Source organism: Aquarana catesbeiana, linkage group LG04, assembly GCF_042186555.1.
Source record: "Aquarana catesbeiana isolate 2022-GZ linkage group LG04, ASM4218655v1, whole genome shotgun sequence".
Lineage (NCBI taxonomy): Eukaryota > Metazoa > Chordata > Amphibia > Anura > Ranidae > Aquarana > Aquarana catesbeiana.
In genome coordinates, this window is record NC_133327.1 from 649375602 (window position 1) to 649390908 (window position 15307).

The window sequence follows — 15307 nt, forward strand, 5'->3', positions numbered from 1 at the left end:
TAGGAACCCTTCAAATAACCTTCTGGTTTCAGGGAACCACTGCTAAAAATGACAATATCTTCAACTCATCATACATTAGTGTGATGGTCAGTGGGAAGAAATGCTCCTTACACTTGTGGTCATTGGGAAGAATTCCCCCTTACAGATAGCTAAAAAGATCAATGGTGTTAGTGGGAACTATTTCTGAGAGGCAGAAATTACTTATTGCTCAAGGAACCCCTAGCAACCTCTGGAGGAACCCTGGTTGAGAAACCTTGATCTAGGATCATCCTGGACTAAGATCCTTTCTCTAGATATGCTCACGGAAGCACACAGCACTGGGGGACAACACTGCTCCTGCTGTGAGACATTGCAGGAGCGGCGTTGTCACATTGCAACAGGAAGCCTCACCCAGGCTAGGATCATTACATAAAAGTGCAGAAATTAAAAGTGAAAAAAAAACTGCGCTTTCTATGTATAAAATAAACTTAATTAAAGGACTATGGCGCTACTGTAATACTGATGGATGGGGAAAAAGGAGAAGGGGTTCAAATCAGAGAAGGCAGTTGGACAAAAAACTGCAAGTGGAGGCAGCTCCTCTAAAAAAGATAGGTCCTGGATACCTATGTGAAGTGGATGTGAGTAGGGGAAGAGGGGGCCAGACCACTGAAAGGGGCAGTTATGGATAGGGAGAACAACACAGTAAAAAAAGATGATGAATAAGGTGGTGAATAAGTTGGTAAAAGAGATGATGAATGATGATAAAAAATCTTTTTACCACCTTATGCAGCGTACACACGGGCGGACTTTTCGACCGGACTTGTCCGACGGACGCCGACGGACCAAATCCGGTGGACAATCGTGTGTGGGCTTCACCGGACCTTCAGTGGACTTTTCCGGTGGCAAATCTAACGGACTTTAGATTTGGAACATGCTTCAAATCTTTACGTCGTAACTCCGCTGGACCCAGAAATCCGCTCGTCTGTATGCTAGTCCGACGGACAAAAACCCACGCTAGGGCAGCTATTGGCTACTGGCTATCAACTTCCTTATTTTAGTCCCATGTACGTCATCACATACGAATCCGTCGGACTTTGGTGTGATCGTGTGTAGGCAAGTCCGTTCGTTAAAAAGTCAGTCGAAAGTCCGCTGGAAAGTCTGACGGACCAGTCCGGTCGAAAAGTCCGACCGTGTGTACGCGGCATTATTCATCATCTTTTTTTTACTGTGTTGTTCTCCCTATCCATAACTGCCCCTTTCAACTATAATTTAAACTTATCTACTATATAATACATTTTTAAATTTGCTTTTAGATACACTTTAAGTTTTTAGATATAGGTCAGCATGATGATGTGTCTGTTGAAATCAGGTAATTTTCATGGGAGGGCAGTGTTTAGGATAAATGATTACATCAGTGACAACATACTTGAGGTTATTGATGTAAAGTTTACTGGCGATTATTTTGTGTCACTTTCACCTCTTTATTCTTATGTTATTTCATCATTTGTTATGTTTGTATTTCTTACACAGATGAGTAGGTGCTCCCTCTTGTGGTGGGTTGTTTATTAGTCAGTGAGTCCAGATTCCTGAAGAACAAACTGAGATAAATACATATATGCTACATACAGATCATATTGTTTTCAGTTAGTCTGAGCAAACTAAAAGACTAGCATTTGGAAACTTGCTTTAACATTTCTTTCCTTAAAGAAGAACACCAGTAATTTTTTGAACGTTCCATCTATTAAATCTTCTGGCCTTGTTGTTTTAACTTTGGATATTAAACATTTTTTTCTGCCAGTAAATACCTTATACAGCCCACTTCCTGTTTCTTGCCTGGTCATTATCCTAGCCTTATGACATCATGCACAGCTCTCTCTTACTCTCATGAGAGTTTGCCAGGAAGGAGGGGGTGAGTCATAAGAGGGACAATGAGAGCTGCAGGGCTGCAGAGCTGGAGGTGTGCCTCTGCGTGTCTGTGTAAATCCAGGAAGTAAACAGGCAGCAGCTTCAGCTGCCCACAGTAAAAATGGGTGCAGCCAGACTCAGTGGAGGGAAATTTCTGCAGTATATTTGGCAAGTACAGAATCACAGTATATATAAAATAATATGCAAAGTGGTTGGAGGGAAGCTTCAGAATGGCAAAGATGTTTTTATTACAAATTATGTGAGCAAACTGCAGTTCCTCTTTAAACTCTGTGACACATATTCACTATGCTCTGTGAGTAGGCACTGCAGTGTTACATTTCACAGAGCCTGCCTTCTGAACTACAGATGTGCTGAGAAGAGGAATTTTAGGAGGCGAAGTCAGTACAGGAATCACTGCTTGCATGCAGCAATATACCATGGGACATGTAGTCCTTAGAAATTGAGGAGCAGCTACAAAGTATGCAGAGAATCCAGGAAGTTGTGGAAAAAGATGGGCAGAAGTCACAAAGGCGATTTTTCAGGTAAGCTTATATTGGATTGTCAGTAATAACTACAGTTTTAATTTGTATTGTTATTGCAATGCTAATGTCAAAAAAAGGGTATTGTATACTTTGAAGATACAGTAGATCTCCTTTAAATTATTACTTTATAAACCCTGTTTCCATATATAACAGTCTTAAACTTGTGCCTGTGGATTCTCTTTGATTTGCCTTTTCTCATCATGTCATGGGGGTTAATGGTCATCATCTGTCTTGTATTAAAAATTAAATTGCAGTGTATCTGGATTCATTTTTTAAATGCCAAAATAATGATCATATTCCAAAGGACGTCATTCTCGACCCTAATTCCAACAACGCAACGCAGAGTAAACAAAATGTAAACATTTGCCATTTGTACAAATTAAGGCTGAGCACAGTGCTAAATCCTCTTTCTTGCATATACAAAAATATATTATCTGTAAACAGGAATGATCATTTTCTGAACTAAATATTTAACACTTCTGAACTTTTTTTTGGAGATTTGTTATTCTAAAAGATCAGATTTAATTTGGAAATTGGAACAAAACATGCCAGATATATTTTCATCAACCAAAACTAGCAAACTAGCAACATGAAAAATCTGCAGGCTGACTGTCGATTGGTGGGGACCTCACAGGATCCAGAAGACTGTAATGACATCTTAAAAAAAGGCAACAACAAGACCAACTGGTGGTGGACCACCAGGAAGTGGTAATGCAGAGTGTCATGTGACAATGAACATTGGAGAATAGGTCAAAGCAGAGGGGTGAGGAATGTGATTTGGATTTGGTGTTCCAGGAGATAGGTTTTAAGAGTTTAGGGAATTGTTTTGGGTTTTAGGCAACATAGTAAAGACTTCAAGATGAATGAGGGTTTGGCAAGTGCTTAATGTAAAGGATAGTTTACAACATTGGAACGTTTAGGAGGAGCCAAAAGATTTATCCTTATGATTGGTCCTGAGAGTTCAAAGCTAACTAACGTCAAGATTTGTTATATTGTTTTTGGCGCCACTCAAAGTAGATGTGAAAGCATATCCATGTGGCCCAGAGCATGGGGTGCAGGCTTGTCCTGATACCAATCCAGAGGGCTAGTAAATGTAAAGGGGAAAGGATCGCTGCTACTCCTGACCAACCCAGGTTCATAAAGGATAAGGAGCGGCCTGGGCTTACAAGTCTCCACCAAGCCACACATCCTGATGCATTTCACCATGCCCACCAGGGCTTAGTCATAGGCTCTATGACTAAGCCCCAATGGACCGGGTGAAATGCATCAGGGTGTGGGGTTTGGTAGAGACAAATAGGCTGAGGCCGCTTCTTATCTTTTTTTTTTCACCTGGGCTGGTCAGGAGTAGCGGTGATCCTTTCCTCTTACCAATGTCAAGACTTAAACTCCAGCTGTTGAACTCCAACTGTTAGCCAAAATCTAACCTTGCAGTGGGCCCCCCTGCACTGTTTAACTGCTCCTTATGTCTAGGTGTGTATGATTAAGGAGTCATATCTTATTCCCCGGTCTGGTAGGCTCCCTCAAACTGTCCAATCCAGCATTGTCTTCTTCTAACGTGTTCCGGGCTGAGGTCACACTCCAACCTCTTTCACGAAAAATGCAGAGTTAAAAGATCTGCACTGTACATGATGATGCTAAGGGACTGCCAACAGGCCACAGCTTCGGGAACAGGATAGAGAATGCTGGAGCCAACTGTAGTTGGGGGAGGGTAAGCAATATATCCTCTTCATCTCCCCCCTAGATATAGAGACCACTTAAAACACACATTTAGAACATCACTAATATAGGACGTAACTACAGTCATAGCAGCCCATGCACCTTCTATGGGGTACAGTGGCAGGAGGCCTACCATTCACATCTGAAAAGAATTAGTAAAATAAATACATTTGATTATGTGACTATATTCATCACTTTACCCTCTATTTGAAAGGTTGATGGCTCAGTGATTGAAAAGTGCACGCTATTTTTTCATTAAAGCGGGGGTCCACCTATCTATCGTTTTTTTTTTTTTTTTTTAGTTCATTCACAAACTTTTCTTCTCAGCATTACATACTCACATATTGTGTGTAATATGTCCGCCTGTGTTAGATTTCGTCGGAAAGAATAACTTATATTATTCACTGCAGGCGGTTTCCATCTTCATTGTGGGCATTTGAAGCCCACAAGCATTTATTTCCTGGATGTGGTGAATGCTGTGCTCCCAGCATTCACCGCTCGTTCCTGCACATGCTCAGTGGCATCCTGGGAAGCCTGAGACTAGCTCCCAGGAGTCTGGGAGAGGCAAGAAACACGCCTACTCCCACGGGAGGAGAACCAGGAAGTGCAAAGAAGAATAGAAAAATAAAAGGTAATTACGGCGATTTAAATTTTTTTAAACGGCATGTCAGCATCTAGGCAAGGAAGAGAATACATACAGATATTGTTCAAAATTTGGGTGGAACTCCGCTTTAACTCATCCACCCGCCTTGGCAAGCTTAGTTTGGGTTCACCACACAACTGCTCTTCTTAGATACACAGGGGGAGGTTTACTAAAACTGTGCATGGTAGCCAATCATTTTCTAACGTCAGCTTGTTGAATTAAGCTTTGGCAATAAAACCTGGAAGCTGATTGGTTTCTGTTCAGAGTTGCACCAGATTTAGCATTTTCCAGTTTTCTGTAAAAAACAGGAAACAGAATAGGCACAGCAAAGCTAGTGAAAGCACTACTTGCCCCACGATGACTGCAAAGTGACCTATTTAGAATGCCTGGTAGCTATGTAATTGTTAAGTTACAGTAGCCACCATAGAATTTGAGTCCAGTAGGGGTGTAATATATGTTGCCTAGCGCTAACTACCAGTGTTAAGGGGGTGTAATATAGACCACCTGCCATTTGAGGGGGGCCCCATCACACAAATGTACATCCACGCATGGTCAAATATGGTCACTAAAAGTAATATCATATATTGTAAGTAGCATTGTAGTAGTAATGTAATTACTCTTGGAAGATGGATAGATTAGTCCATACACTACAGCTGCACACAATGGACTTACATGTAGAGTGGGCCAGTGGAGAGATGTTGGATTCTGCATTTCAGTGGAAAGTAACACCATCGGCACATTGACCCTTCCGGATGTGCCCCCTGTGCCCTGCCATATTACATAACCAAACACAGATATGCAGTGAGTCATTGAGTCTTGCACTGAGCTTGTAAAATCCTTGCAATGCTCTATGCACGCCAAGCATCATCTTACTACAGGGAAATAAAATGTTGGGATGGTGGTAGAGTAAGAGGATGGTGGGTACAGCAGTGGTGATGGGGAAAAAAAGCCTACGTTCAAAGAGGAACTGGGTGTAGCTTCCTCCATTCTGCCTACACCGGCAGCAGGACCGGACTTACCATTGGGCTTGACTGGGCTCAAGCCCATGGACCCCGGCCAATAGGGGGCCCCGCCCATTTCGAAAGCCACCGGGAGCGGCCGAGATACACAGGACATCCGGCTCTGTATCAGTTTTAAACTGAAAGGCTGCAATGACAAGGCAGCAATGACACTGGATCAAGGCTACACTGACAAGTCTGCAAATGACACTGGGGCAAGGCTACACTGACACTGACAAGGCTGCAGATGGACACTGATAAGGCTACATTGATGTAAGTTTTTTCCTTAAACTTCCCTCCTAAAAGTTTTTTCCCTTAAAATTCCCTCCTAAACTTGGGGTGCTTGTTATACGCCGGCGCGTGTTATACGCCGATAAATACAGTAATTATCATTTTATCCATTTTTATTGCTTTTATTAACCGTGGACCCAAGACGAATACCAGTACAGTATCCCCCACTTATACGCTTATATATTATCTACTTTTGTGAGTAGCCATTTGGCTGTTTTGTCTTGTCCAATTAAACAGAAGTTCTTTAATACTGCACTGAGTCTGGCGCACCTTGTCCTTTTCTATTTCTGTTTTATAGAGCTGTGCATATGTATAGAAGGGTAGGGCCCGAAAGTGACTCAAGTCCACGGGCCCCCACCACCCTAAGTCCTGCCCTGACCGGCAGCATCTCCCTAGAGGGGGATGTAAGTCACCAAAGAACCACAGTCTGAGCATTGCACCCAACGTTCAAGTCTATGTTGCCTGACACAATTAGTAAAACAACGTGAACCGCTGTGGTAAATAAGCTATTTTGGATTTGGTGGCTCTGGGTCTTCTGACATCTGTAAAGTCATTGGCCATGGTTTGCATCAAACCCAAATTTTCTGTAGCTGACTATAAGAAACTCTAGGGTATGTTAAATGGGCAGTTCTCGGCCAAAAATACTTCTATTTTTTTTCTATGGATTGTCAGCGTAGGCTACAGAAGGGTTAATAGGCAATGGATATTATTATATATTGTCATCTGTACCAGAGAGGCCATCAGACAGAGCGCAAATGTATTTTCACACTCACTTTAGTCTGTAGGAGTTCCTGAATGAAAATGGAAAGATGAGTTATTGAGAGCCAGCCTTCATTTCCACTTGGAAATTGCATCCCTGTACATCAGTGAATAGAGGCCTCTGTGCTGCTCTTGTTTTATTAATTCCATCCAGATACGCGCTGCTCTCAGGGGTACCGAATGCGACTGATCCAAGTGACGGGCGATGTAACAGAGACAGATCATACTGTACTGAATACCTGAACACCTGCAGCCTCTGTCATTCTGATCATATCTGCAATGTCCCTTCACTGTGCAACACATTGGTCAATTAGTGTGCTGCATGTTTTCTACGACTCCCCCCACCCGCTGTAGGGATGCCAATTGTGTCTCACTATCTGGGGCAAGGCTTTTATATGTTTCTCTGGGAGAAGATTGTTTCCACTCCTTGAGCAAGATATTCTAGTATGACTTATTCAGTACTGTGTAAACTTACTATCTGTTGCTATTCCAAGGGAAGCATGTTTCCAGTTAACTGAAATTTTGCTTTACTAATGTAAAAACTTGCGTCAGTTCATTTTTTATTAATACTTCTATTTTCTAGCTGTTACATATTTTGATATACGCTATATTACCAAAAGCATTGGGACGTCTGCCTTTACACGCACATGAACTTTAATGGCATCCCAGTCTTAGTCCGTAGGGTTCAGTATTGAGTTGGCCCACCCTTTGCAGCTATAACAGCTTCAGTTCTTCTGGGAAGGCTCTCTACAAGGTTTAGGAGTGTGTCTATGGGGATGTTTGACCATTCTTCCAGAAGCACATTTGTGAGGTCAGGCACTGATGTGGACAAGAAGGCCTGGCATGCAGTCTGCGCTCAAATTCATCCCAAGGGTGTTCTATCTGGTTAAGATCAGGACTCTGTGCAGGCCAGTCAAGTTCCTCCACCCCAAGCTCGCTCATCCATGTTTTTATGGACCTTGCTTTGTGCACTGGTGAGCAGTCATGTTGGAACAGGAAGGGGCCATCCCCAAACTGTTCCCACAAAGTTGGCAGCATGAAATTGTCCAAAATGTCTTGGTACGCTGACACCTTAAGAGTTCCCTTCACTGGAGCTAAAGGTCCAAGCTCAACCCCTGAAAAATAACCCCACACCATAATCCCCCCTCTAATGAGTTGGACCAGCGCACAAAGCAAGGTCCATAAATACATGGATAAGTGAGTTTGGGGTGGAGGAACTTGACTGGCCTGCACAGAGTCCTAACGTCAACCTGATAGAACACCTTTGGGATGAATTAAAGCATCATGTTTACATCTTTTTTTTTTTATTTGGCTCTCACAGGTTCCTTAGATATCCATGTCACAAATCCCAGGAAGCTGCAAGAATCAGCAAACAGCAGCTGGTGGGTGGAGCTAACATGCTTTATGGTGGGCCTCCTGTCTAAGGGGATCAAGATGGCAGTGTGGACCTAGGCCATCACCCTAGCAGGACAAAGCTGGATCCATTGGGCAGGCGAGTATGTGAATTTAAGATGTTGCTGAATGACAGGTAAAAGGGCATAAAAAGTCAGAGGGGAGCGAAGTTCCACTTTAAAGCTGTGGGTGATCACTAATGCCAGGTCCTAAGTCTCCACTGACATCACCGGGTTCATGAGTGATCGCCATTACCAGGTACTAAATCGCCACTGACATCACTGTGTCCATGAGTGATCACCATAGCCAGATCCTGAGTCGCCACTGACACCACCGGGTCCATGAGTGATCACCATAGCCAGATCCTGAGTCGCCACTGACACCACCGGGTCTGTGAGTGATCACTATTGCCAGATCCTGAATTGCCACTGACATCACTGGGTCCATGAGTGATTGCCATTGCCAGGTCTTGAGTCACCACTGACATCACCAGTTCCGGGATTGATCGCCATTGCCAGGTCCTGAATCGCCACTGAGCTCACTGGATCCATGAGTGATTGCCATTGCCAGGTCCTGCGTCGAATGCTGACATCACCGGTTACAGAAGTGATCGCCGTTGCCAGGTCCTGAGTCGTCACCAGCATTATTGGTTCTGGACTCTAGAAAGCATGAGAAGTCATGATCATGGTGGTGAGATGGCCGCCTGCCACAGCTTCCCAACCCACATCTTAAAGGGGCCCTGTTACCCCCAACTTGGGATACAATTTAAGTATTTATGTCTGTACTGTGGGATCCACCTTTACCTGAGCACTCCAATGCAGGAACTTTGGGACCCAACTGTTAAGGTATACTGGCCAGTGGGAGCATAGCATAGGGGTCCCCTCCAGGCGACTGGACACTGGACTCTGCTCCTACATGGTCAGGCTCCAGAATACCTAAGGCTATCTTCCCACCTTCTGGGTCGTCCTTACCACAGGATTGGAGGAGACTCCATAAAAGTAATGAACCCAAAACTAAAAATATAATATATTGCAGCTTATCAATCATTATGATGTGGTGGCTACATTGGTTTTCTTTTTTTTAAGCCTAGTGATCCACCCAGTAACACACCTCTTGTATTAGGCCCCTTTCACCCTGGGACATCGGCGCTGTCAGGGGTAAAGCACTGCTATTTTTAGCGGCGCTTTACCGACGTTTTTGTGGGGGTTTTTGGCTGCTAGCTGGGTGTTTTAACCCTCGCTAGGGGCTGGAAAAGTGTTAAAATGACCTGCAAAGCACCGCTGCAGCAGCGCTTTGTCGGCGGTTTGGCAACGGTGCCCATTCAGTTCAATGGGCAGGAGTGGTGAAGGAGCGGTGTATACACCGCTCCTTCACCGCTCCAGAGATGCTGCTAGCAGGACAGCGCACCGCTCCAGCGTGAAAGCACTTGGGCTTTGACACTGGTGAGAAAGGTGAGTCTCTTTACAGGCGCTATGCAGGCGCTATTTTTAGCGATGTAGCGCCTGTAAAGCGCCTCAGTGTGAAAGGGGTCTTAGAGTGCCCCTACTCTGGATGAAGGTGCAACAGAGACACATTTGGGCAGCAGCATTGTCAGTCTGGAGAGATGGGCGGGTTATAGACTAGCTGATTTAGATACACTAGCAAACTGTAGCCAAACTCAAGCTTTTTTTTTTTGTTTTTTTTAATTCTTTTGGGATAAAGGTTTTGCATAAATAAATAAAAGCTCATCATTGTAAACACCTCTGTCAGTGGTAAATAGTTTGTCTCAACTAGCTAACTGCTACATCTGGGAGGACAGCTTGTTTTACTGTCCGGATCACTAGGTCTAAATAAAAGGAAGAAAGTTTAAAAAAAAAAAAGAAAACTAATGCAGCCTAAGGATATCACATCTAAGGATCGGTAAGCTGCAATATTATAAATGTTTGCGTTTGGGTTTAATACAGCTTTAACTGCTTCCGGACCAGCCGCCGCAGTTTTACTGCGGCAGGTTGGCTCCCCTGAGCGAAATCACGTTAAGATATGTGATCTCACGGGGTCCAGATAGCAGCTGCACAGTGTGGGTGCCAATGCTCAGGTCCCGCGGACTTGATGTCCGCCGGGAGTCCCGCGATCGTCTCACGGAGAGGAAGAACGAGGAAATGTTAATGTAAACAAGCATCTCCCCATTCTTCCTAATGATAGGACACTGATCACAGCTCTCTCAGATCGGGAGCAGTGATCGGTGCCGTGTCACACATAGCCCATCCCCCTACAGTTAGAAACACTCCCTAGGACACACTTAACCGCTTCTCCGCCCCCTACTGTTTTTTTTAGCACTTATAGCTGTATAAATGTGAATGGTCCTAAAATAGCATCAAAAGTGTCCGATGTGCCCGCCATAATGTTGAAGTCACGGTAATAATCGCTGATCGCCGCCATTACTAGTAAAAAAAAAAAAATTTAATAAAAATGCAATTAAACTATCTCCTATTTTGTAGACGCTATAACTTTTGCGCAAACCAATCAATAAACGCTTATTGCGATCTTTTTACCAAAAATATGTAGAAGAATACATATCGGCCTAAACTGAGGAAAAAATTCATTTTTTTATATATTTTTCAGGGATATTTATTATAGCAAAATGTAAAAAATATTGCTTTTTTTTTTTTTAATTGTCGCTCTATTTTTGTTTATAGTGCAAAAAATAAAAACCGCAGAAGTGATCAAATACTACCATAAGAAAGCTCTATATGTGGGGGAAAAAGGACATCAATTTTCTTTGGGAGCCACGTTGCACGACCGCGCAATTTTCAGTTAAAGCGACGCAGTTTCGAATCGCAAAAAATGGCCTGGTCATTTGGCAGCCAAATGGTCCGGAGCTGAAGTGGTTAAGCCGTGTAAATGCATATCTATATATGTAATACAGGAAAAGAAACCCAAGCTGAAGGTTTATTTTGTCTTGGTATTGCCTCAGTCTTTCAAAACTTGAGGGATTGTTTGAACCTCGGAGAGGAGAACAGTCAAGAGTCAACAGCTGTGTCCGTTAAACCATGAAAACCACACAGTGTGTGTGTCTGTGTATGTGTCTGTGTGTGTGTGTATGTCACACTTCCCCAAGATAGAATTTAACGGCTAAGTACAGACAGAAGACAAGTTTAACCGAAATGATAAAGTACAATGTGGGATCAAATGACTGTTAATTGTACCGGACAAAGAAATGTATTGCGGAGTTGCACCGAGGGGTGACTCGTGAATAAATTCTGCAATGTGCTGTATCTCGTTACTTCACAAAGTTTTGACACTTTTCATAAACAACTTTCCTTTGTAACACAAACAGCAGAGATGGACGGTGCACAGATACACTGGAGGGTGATAGGAACAGAACCAAAGTTAAAGTGACACTAAACGCACTCCTTATTCCCCAAAAATAATCCATACACGTCCACTTCTTAACTACTTCAGCTCCGAAAGGTTTTACCCCCCCCCCCTTCCTGACCAGGCCTTTTTTTTTGTGATACGGCACTGCGCCGCTTTAACTGACAATTGCGCGGGCGTGCCACGCTGTAACCTAAACACAATTTAGGCCCCCCCCCCCCACAAATAGAGCTTTTGGTGGTATTTGATCATCTCTGCGGTTTTTATTTTCTGTGCTATAATCAAAAAAATACCGACAATTTTGAAAAAATAAAAAAAATATTTTTAACTTTTTGCTATAGAACATATCCAATAAAAAAAAAAAGGTAAAAAAAAAAATCGAATTTGTTCATCAATTTAGGCCAGTTTGTATTCTGCTACAGATTTTTGTAAAAAAAATTCCAAAAAGAGTATATTGATTGGTTTGCGCAAACATTATCGCGTCTACAAACTATGGGATAGATTTATGGACTTTTTTTTTTGTAATTGTTTTTTTAAAATTGTTTTTACTAGTAATGGCAGCGTTCAGCAGTTTTTAGAGCGACTACGACATTGCGGTGGAGAAATCTGATACTAATGCTGCGTACACACGATCGGACATTCCGACAACAAAATCCATGTTTTTTTTTTTCCCACGGATGTTGGCTCAAACTTGTCTTGCATACACACGGTCATACAAATCTTGTTGGAAATTCCGAACGTCAAGAACGCGGTGACGTACAACACGTACGACGAGCCGAGAAAAATGAAGTTCAATAGCCAGTGCGGCTCTTCTGCTTGATTCTGAGCATGCGTGGAACTTTGTGCGTCGGAATTGTGTACACACGATCGGAATTTACGCAAACGGATTTTGTTGTCGGAAAATTTGAGATCCAGATCTCAAATTTTGTTTGTCGGAAATTCCGATGGAAATTGTCCGATGGAGCCTACACACAGTTGGAATTTACCTTTATTGCCACCTAGCCCCTTCAGGTTTTAGGAGGATTCCACCATATTTTATCCACTCTTTACCATTAAGGATTACCAATCATTTGTATACAGACAGAGTTCTAAAAGTTCCTCCCTTTTCCTGAGTGAGGAATTGGTGACAGTCCTTGCAGTCTTGATCTGGGTGACCCCAGTGAGCTTGGGAGTTTCTTTGGGCCCCTGCGGGCATAGTGAACACTTCTTCTTTTTTCCTCCCCCTTCACACAACAATTACAGCGGGAATCCCTTAGCCAAGACAGCGACAAGTCTTTTTGTGCCATGTTTTTATGAAAGCGGTTTCGATCTTGTCATATACAAAAAGGAATAAATTACACTGTGAATGTCTGTACCCCTGAGGAAAAACCCAAAAGAATTGTCATTCGAAACGCGTTGGGTATTTCTGTCTCCTATAGTACACAGACCCATGTGGACAGAACCAGCAGCCATTCCATCTATGTAACCTTGGTATATGGTATATATGTCTCAACCACAGCAATGCTTTTAGCTTCCTTCGTTCTTTGTCTAATCTTGTATAAATAAAGTTTTGTTCATTTTATAAACACAGTTTTCATCTAATTGTCTGCCCAGTACAGCCCCACTTAAGGGGGTTCCTTTGTTGTTCGAAGGCTTTGTTTTTAGGTAAGTTTAACATAATGTGCTAGTATGCAATGCCCTCAGAACCCTCCTGTATTGAATTGTATTGTAACTGTACTGTCTGCCCTCATGTTGTAAAGCGCTGTGCAAACTGTTGGCACTATATAAATCCTGTATAATAATAATAATCATAATAATCATAGACTTTATTGATAAGACAGGGAGGCCTGGAGTAAAATGTAGAGAAAAAAATAGACAGAGAGCCGGCACGACAGGGGTTAGGTTGGTCTTTTTTTAAATCTGAAAGTTAAGTGCTATATAAATCTAATAAATAGGCAGCAAAGCTTATCTGATTGGGCCAAGGTAAGGGACAGGTGGAGCTGCAGGGGGTTGTCTGGCAGTTGGTCTGAGGAGGTTTTCAGTCAGAGGTCTTCCGAGTTTGGGAAAACTTCCCACCCTCACACCAGGGGCGCAACTAGAAATCACAGGGCCCCATAGCAAAATGTTGTATGGTCCCCCCCACAAAAAAATGAACTAATGCCATAGAAAAACAGATTACCACACCCACGTGGCACAGTACCCAGGCAACAGCTTATATTAATTTAGAACAACAAAGTATGCAGTATACTGTATGCAGCCCCTGAAGGACACACATTGCTGACCTCCATGCCTTCTAACCAATTTCTGTTCTGATTAAACTTCTGTGTAAATACAAGACAAATAGGGGAGAAAAAAGACAGCAATGATGAACAGTGGCCCTAATGGGAGATTGATCAAGTTTATTCTTAAGGTCTTAGGAACATCTGCACCCTTGAACCTGGCATTGCTTCCCCTCTCTTTGTGCCGAAATTATCCTAATGAGAAAATATAGCAAATATTTTCTTCACAAAAATATCAAAACAGTGCAAAACAGATGACAGTCTCCCACTCCCTTCCTACCTCCTGTCCAGACTCCAGAGCCTCCTCATGTACCGAAAATGATGTCCCTTCACAGGCGGGCTCGAGCGTTCTGCCCAGCCCACTCTGCTCCCGCCCACTCTGCTCTCTGCTCCTGCTGTATGCGGCTGCGTGTGTTGGGACAGGGCCGGACTCACGGGGCCCGGGAGGCTTAACAGTAAATTTACATTCCTCATCCTCACCGCAGTGGCGGATCCAGAGTCTAGTCTCCACGGATCCGCCCGCTCTCACCCACGGAGCCGCCTGTTCTCACCGGGCCCCACTCAGCTGCGGGCCCCATAGCGCCTGCGTGGGTCGCTATGGCAGTAGTTCCGCCACTGCCTCCCACCCTGCATTTGTTGGCCTTTCAGTGTTGGGAAGTTTGTTTGGTTGTGGATCCCTTTTGTCATGCAGCAGGCGGGGTACAGTACATGGTCCTTTTAAATTAGTATGGGCACAAAGGTATGTTGTAGGGACCCATCTGAGGTACAGATCCCACTTGTTTGAATGTGTATCTGCGAGTTGTCTCCAAGTCAGTGGTCTTGTGGCTGGAGGCCTGATTAAGCGTAGCCTATTGATGCCTAATAGGACCTTGGGGCTCCATTTATTACACTGTGTTATTAGGTTATTTATCAGTTATTTAACTGTTATTTATACATTTTGGTTAATAAAACAATGCTATGGCCATTTAACTCCAGCTTGTTTTGGTGTGGTTATTTTATAGGAGGTAAGATGGGGTGATGGTCAGAGTATAATATAGACAACCCATATTTAATACCCTAGTCAAGAACCAGTCCACAGCAGAGCCCAAGCAACAAAAATGGTGAATTTTCTGAGGGATAAAACATATCAGGAGAGACTTTAAGAACTTAATATGTGTAAGGTACCTGTAGCAGGTAGTGTCCGAAGTGGAGCTTGTGTGCTGAGGATTCAGGCCAAAATGTAGTCAGGCAGGTCAGGTCGGCAACAGATCAGGCAAAGTGGAATATGATCAAAATCCAGAGAATGGTCAGGCAGGCAGAGGTCATACACGAGCTGGCAGTGAAGTACAAAATCAGCAGGCTCGAGAATAGTCAAGAATTCAGGCAGAAATTCATACATGGTAATCAGTGTCACAAAGCTATCAATACACCCAGGGAGCTAGTCCACACAAACGGGCACTGAGTAACAGGAAGTGCTGCTCTTTATGGGCT